This window comes from Rhinoraja longicauda, chromosome 28 (genome assembly GCF_053455715.1).
Source record: "Rhinoraja longicauda isolate Sanriku21f chromosome 28, sRhiLon1.1, whole genome shotgun sequence".
Classification (NCBI taxonomy): Eukaryota; Metazoa; Chordata; class Chondrichthyes; order Rajiformes; family Arhynchobatidae; genus Rhinoraja; species Rhinoraja longicauda.
The window spans coordinates 2,315,459-2,321,458 of record NC_135980.1 but is presented as its reverse complement, the minus strand read 5'-3'; the positions used below and the strand labels follow the sequence as shown (position 1 = coordinate 2,321,458).

The 6,000-nt window shown below is 47.9% G+C and overlaps 1 protein-coding gene across 1 annotated transcript in view; it reads left to right on the top strand.

The window, feature by feature from the left end:
* Positions 1–1,115: 1,115 nt before the first annotated feature.
* The window catches only part of LOC144607315 (spindlin-1-like), a 113,946-nt gene continuing 109,061 nt past the window's right edge, over positions 1,116–6,000 (top strand). Inside the window, exon 1 of the mRNA XM_078424067.1 lies at positions 1,116–1,208. The gene's annotated coding sequence lies outside the window, so the exon portion shown is untranslated. The remainder of the gene's footprint in view (positions 1,209–6,000) is intronic.

Sequence of the window (6,000 nt, the reverse complement as noted above, 5' to 3'; positions counted from 1 at the left end):
AAAAAAAAAATTAAAAATTGTCCCTAGTGTGTGTAGGATAGTGTAAGTGTGTGGGGATCGCTGGGCGGCACGGACTTGGTGGGCCGAAAAGGCCTGTTTCCGCGCTGTATCTGAAATATGAGAAATATGAAAATATGAATAGTGAAAGGCTTGGATAGAGTGAAAGTGGAGAGAATGTTTCCACTAGTGGGAGAGTCTAGGACTAGAGGTCATAGTCTCAGAATTAAAGGACGGTCCTTTAGGAAGGCGATGAGAAGGATTTCTTTAGTCAGAGGGTGGTGAATCTGTGGGATTCATTGTCACAGATAGCAGTGGAGGTCAAGTCACTGGGTATTTTTAAACTGGAGATTGACAGATTCTTGATTAGTAAAGCTGTCAATGTTACGGGGAGAAGGCAGAAGAATTGGGTTGAGAGGGAAAGATAGATCAGTCATGATTGAATGGCGGAGTAGACCCAATGGCCCAATTCTGCTCCTATGACTTATGAACATGACTTATAGCTATCGAGTGTTACAGCATGGAAACCGGCCCAACCTTCCCACACTGACCAACATGTCCAACAGATGACCAACATCGACACTAGTCCCACCTGCCTGCACTTGGCCCATTGAAACGTAGAAAATAGATGCAGGAGGAGGCCATTCATTGTGATCATGGCTGATCATCCGTGATCATGGCTGATCATCCGTAATCAGTAACTTGTGCCTGCCTTCTCCCCATATCCCTTGATTCCATTAGCCCCTAGAGCCCTATCTAACTCCTATCCCTCTAAACCTATCCTATCAATATTCCTGTCAAAATGTTTCTTAAACATTGTGATAGTTCCTGCCTCAACTACCTCCATACTCCCACCATGCTTTGTGTGGAAAAAGTTACCCCTCAGATTCCTATTAAATCTTTTCCCCTTCACCTTCACCATAAACCTATGTCCTCTGGTGACTCCCCTCTCCTTCCTTCCTTCTTCCCTCTTCCCCCTTCCTTCCCTCCCTCCCTTCCTCCCTCCTACTTCCTTCCCTCCCTTCTCCTTCCTTCCCTCCAAACTTTATCTTGACACCTCTGCCATGTGATGTGGAACTACAACCCCCGGCGTGCCGTGCGCGGCGGCGCATGCGCCCTGGCGCTTCCCGTGTGCGCGAGGCCCCGGGGTTCTGGGCGGATTTTCCTGCGCGAGCGAAAATGAATGCGTGAGGCGGCGCCAGAAACTGCAGGTAAAAAAAAACAGATTGCAATTCTCTCCCTTCCATTTCACGCTTTCTCATCTTTGCACCGTCTTTAATGCAGGAACGCCGTCCCGTCCGCCCAAGCGGGGGAAAAAATGCATGGTCGCGTTGCGTTTCGTCTTTAAATCCAAAAGGAAACATTTCGTCGGTGACTGTGGGGGCTGGAGCTTCAAAATGTCTGGCCCCTTTGTGGCTGCTTCCTTCATGTCTGCTGGTTGTTTTCCCCTCCCTCTTTCACTCTCTGCTCCTTCCTCCCCAGACAGATTAGCACAGGGGAAGAATCCGAGGAATGCAACTGGGCTTAGAATGCGCGGCCGGGCCGGGCCGGGCCGGGACAGGGGGTGTGTGTGACTGGGCTGGGCTGGGCTGGGCACTGGCAACATTGTTGCTGCTGCTACTGTAGCAAGTCTGTGGGAAGGATACATACACTGTGGAGCTGGGAGCTCCGTCCTCTTGCCTCCAGTGCCCGGGCTCTCGGGTCGCTGGTTGGTGCCAGTGTGTGTATGTGAGGACGAATCTGCTGCAGTGCCCGCTCCTCTATTCCCCTCCCCTCCTCTCCACGTGATGGGAATGCGTCTGGCCCCCTCTGCCTGAGCTGCTGCTGCTGCTGCTTGTCTGTCTGTCTGCCTGTCTTTTCTGTCCTCTGTCTGCCTGCCTTCCCATTCTGTCCTCTGTCTGCCTGCCTTCCCATTCTGTCCTCTGTCTGCCTGCCTTCCCATTCTGTCCTCTGTCTGCCTGTCTTCCCCTTCTGTCCTCTGTTTGTCTTCCTTCTTTTCTGTCCTCTGTCTGCCTTCCCCTTCTGTCCTCTGTCTGTCTTCCTTCTTTTCTGTCCTCTGTCTGTCTACCTTCCCCTTCTGTCCTCTGTCTGCCTGCCTTCCCCTTCTGTCCTCTGTCTGTATTCCTTCTTTTCTGTCCTCTGTCTGTCTACCTTCCCCTTCTGTCCTCTGTCTGCCTTCCTTTTCTGTCCTCTGTGTGTCTTCCTTCTTTTCTGTCTCTTTTCCTTATCCCCCCCCCCCCCCTTTCCACTATTGTTTGAGCAATCCAAGTGGGCCAAGTCCTTGTGTTATTTGTAGCAAACAAACCTCTGTATTATTTATTTTCCTCTCCCTGTCTGTCTGACTGATGTTTTCCCTCTTCCTCTTCCCACACTGTTGTTAGAGCAGACGGGAATCGGCCCAAATCCTCCTGTTATTTACAGCAAGCCTCTGCATTACTTCTCTTCCTCTCCCTTGTCTGAGTTTTCCCTCTTTTCCTCTCCCCATTCCACTATTGTTTGTGCAAACGAGTCTATTATGGCAGAAATGGGCCAAGTCCTTATGTTATTTGTAGCAAGCCTCGGAAGTACTGTCTTCCTCTCCCTGTCTGTTTTTCCTCTTCCCTCCCCCTTTCGACTATTGTTTGAGTAACTTGCAATGGCAGTATGAAGAAGGATCTCGACCTGAAATGTCACCCATTCCTTCTCTCCAGAGATGCTGCCTGTCCCACTGAGTTACTCCAGCATTTTGTGTGTCTCTGGCAATGGCAGAATCGCCCCAAGTCCCCCTGTTATTTGCAGTACACCTCTCCATTACTTCTCTTCCTCTCCCTGGCTGTCTATGTGTGTTTTTCCTCTTTCCCATTCCACTATTGTTTGATCAAACAGAAAAATAGGTCCAGGAATAGTCCATTCGGCCCTTAGAGCCAGCACTGCCATTCAATATGATCATGGCTGATCATCTAAAATCAGTACCCCATTCCTGCTTTTTTCCCCATATCCCTAGATTACTTTAGCTCCAAGAGTTAAATCTAACTCTCTTGAAAACATCCAGTGAATCGGCCTTCACTGCCTTGCAATGGCAGAATCGGCCCAAATCCCCCTGTTATTTGCAGCAACACTCTGCATGACTTCTCTTCCTCTTCCTGTCTGGCTGTTCGGCTGGCGATGGACATTGTTTGCCAGAGGAAGGGGTGGGAGGAGAGATATATAAATGGATCTTATTATTTAGCGGATTAATTATTTCGCTTCCGACGAGCTGCAGAGTTAAACAGGGACCTGGCAAGCTTGCTGACTTTGGGAGGAGAGGCACCATTTCTTGACAACAAAAGACTTGAGACACGGTCAGGAATAAATAGAGATACAAGGAAAGGAACTACAGATTCTAGCTGTCAAAATACTTTGCGGTTTGTTTTTTTTGCAGCACACAGCCTTCAATGCAATATTTTTATTTTTTCATATTTCAGATACAAGCACTGCTTGCTTTGAATTTACATGCAGGTTGCATTTTGTGGGGAGCTGCAACCGCAGATTTCACTCGGGAGTTTAGGGGGTGGAAAATAAGTGACCTCTGGTGAAATCTTTGGTTGCCGTTCACCATGGTGATGGTGACGCCGAGCCTACGCGTTTCAAACGGGTTTGTTCGCATCAGTTTTTGTCACGTTGCAAAGCCATGCTGTTTGTGGTCGCTAGCCTCCTCCAGCCACCCTCCCAATGGACATCGCTTCATAGAGTCATGCAGTATGGAAAACGGCCTTTCAACCCAACCTGACCATGTAGGCCAAGATGCCCTATCTCCTAGTCCCATTTGTTCCCATTTAGCCCACATTCCTCTAAGCCTTTCAAGTACCTGTCCAAACGTCTATAAAATGCTGTTATTGTACCTGCCTCAACTACTTCCTCTGGAACTCCATCCAAGGACCCAAACAGTCTTTCCAGATGAGACAGAGGTTCACCTGCACCTCCTCCAACCTCATCTATTGTATCCGCTGCTGTAGATGTCAACTTCTTTACATCGGTGAAACCAAACGCAGGCTCGGCGATCGTTTCGCTCAACACCTTCGCTCAGTCCGCCTTAACCAACCTGATCTCCCGGTGGCTGAGCACTTCAACTCCCACTCCCAGTCTGACCTTTCTGTCATGGGACTCCTCCAGTGCCATAGTGAGGCCCACCGGAAATTGGAAGAACAGCACCTCATATTTCACTTGGGCAGCTTGCAGCCCAGTGGTATGAACATTGACTTCTTCAACTTTAGATAGTTCCTCTGTCCCTCTCTTCCCCTCCCCTTCCCAGTTCTCCCTCTATCTTCCTGTCTCCACCTATATCCTTCCTTTATAGGAATATAAATGATGTCCCGCCCCCCTGACATCAGTCTGAAGAAGGGTCTCGACCCGAAATGTCACCCATTCCTTTTCTCCTGAGATGCTGCCTGACGTGAGTTACTCCAGCATTTTGTGAATAAATACCTTCGATTTGTACCAGCATCTGCAGTTATTTTCCTACATCCTCTGGCAGCTAGTTCCATATACCAGCCTTATACCTAAGGGGAAAAAGTTGTCCTTCGAGTTCCTATTAAATCTTTCCCTTCTCACCTTACACCCATGTCCTCTGGTTCTTTATTCTCCTACCCTAGGTAAAATACCCTTAAGCATTCACCCTGTCTATTCCCCTCATGGATTTTATACAAAGCCATATGATCACCCCTTAGCCTCCTGCATTCAAGGACTAAAGTCCTAGCTTGCCCAATGTCAACATTCTTTTAAAATTTTCTTTGCTCTCCAGCTTAATGCCATTCTTCCTCGAGCGGGATGACCAAATCTGAAGACAATACTCCAAATGTGGCCACTCCAACGTCCTGGATCAACTGCACCATAATGTCCCATCTTCTAAACTCAAAAACATTGCAGATAAAGGCCAATATACCAAAAGCCTTCTTTACCACCCTATCTACTTTTAAAGGAACTATGCACCTGTACCCCTAGATCCTTCTGCTCCACACCACTCTCCAGGGCCCTACAATTCACTGTGAAAGTCCTGCCCTGGTTTGACTTCCCAAAATGTAACACCTCACTCTTATCTGCATTATACTCCACCAGTCATTCCTCAGCCCACTTGCGCAGCTGATCAAGATCCTTCTATAATTTTTGATAACCATTTCACTGTCTACGATACCACATACTTTAGTGTCATCTGCAAATTTACTAATCATCCCTTGTAAGTTCTCATCTAAATTGTTGATACCAGCCACAAACATCATTTGGCCCAGCATCAATCCCTCGGGCACAGTTTTGTTTTCCCCAAATCAACCTTCCACTACCACCCTCTGCTTCCTTCCCACTGCTTGCTTCTGCTTAAATGGAGCAGACTTGATGGGCCGAATGGCCCAATTCTGTCCTCTGCCCAATGTCTTATGATCTTCCGTGCGATCGAACCTTCCAGAGCAGCCTACCATGTGGATCCTTATCAAAGGCCTTGCTGAAGTCCATGTAGACAACATCTACAGCCTTTCTTTCTTTAATCTTTTTGATTACCTCTTCAAATTCATAGGACACGATCCTCCACGTACAACCCCATGTTGACTGCCTCATCAGCCTCTGTCTGTGCAAATGCATACGTTTCTTATCCCTCAGAATCCTCTCCAGTAACCTACCCACCATAGATGTTAGGCTCACTGTGCAATACATCCCAGGCTTTTCCTTGCACCCCGTATTAAATAGAGGTGCAACATTAGTCACCCTCCCTCCAGTCATCCGGCTCCTCGCCAATGTCTAACGATGATTCATACATCTCAGTCAGTGCTCCTGCCATTTCTTCTCTCTCTTCCCACAATGTCCTTGGATACATCTGACAAGACCTGTGAGATTTATATTTTGTTTTAGTTTAGAGATACAGCATGGGAACAGGCCCTCGGCTCGGCTCACTGAGTCCACAGCGTTCACACGTTCGGGCTAGTTCCATGTTATCCCACTTTCGTTCCCACTCCTTACACTCTCGGAGCAATTTTACAGAGGCCAATTAATCTACAT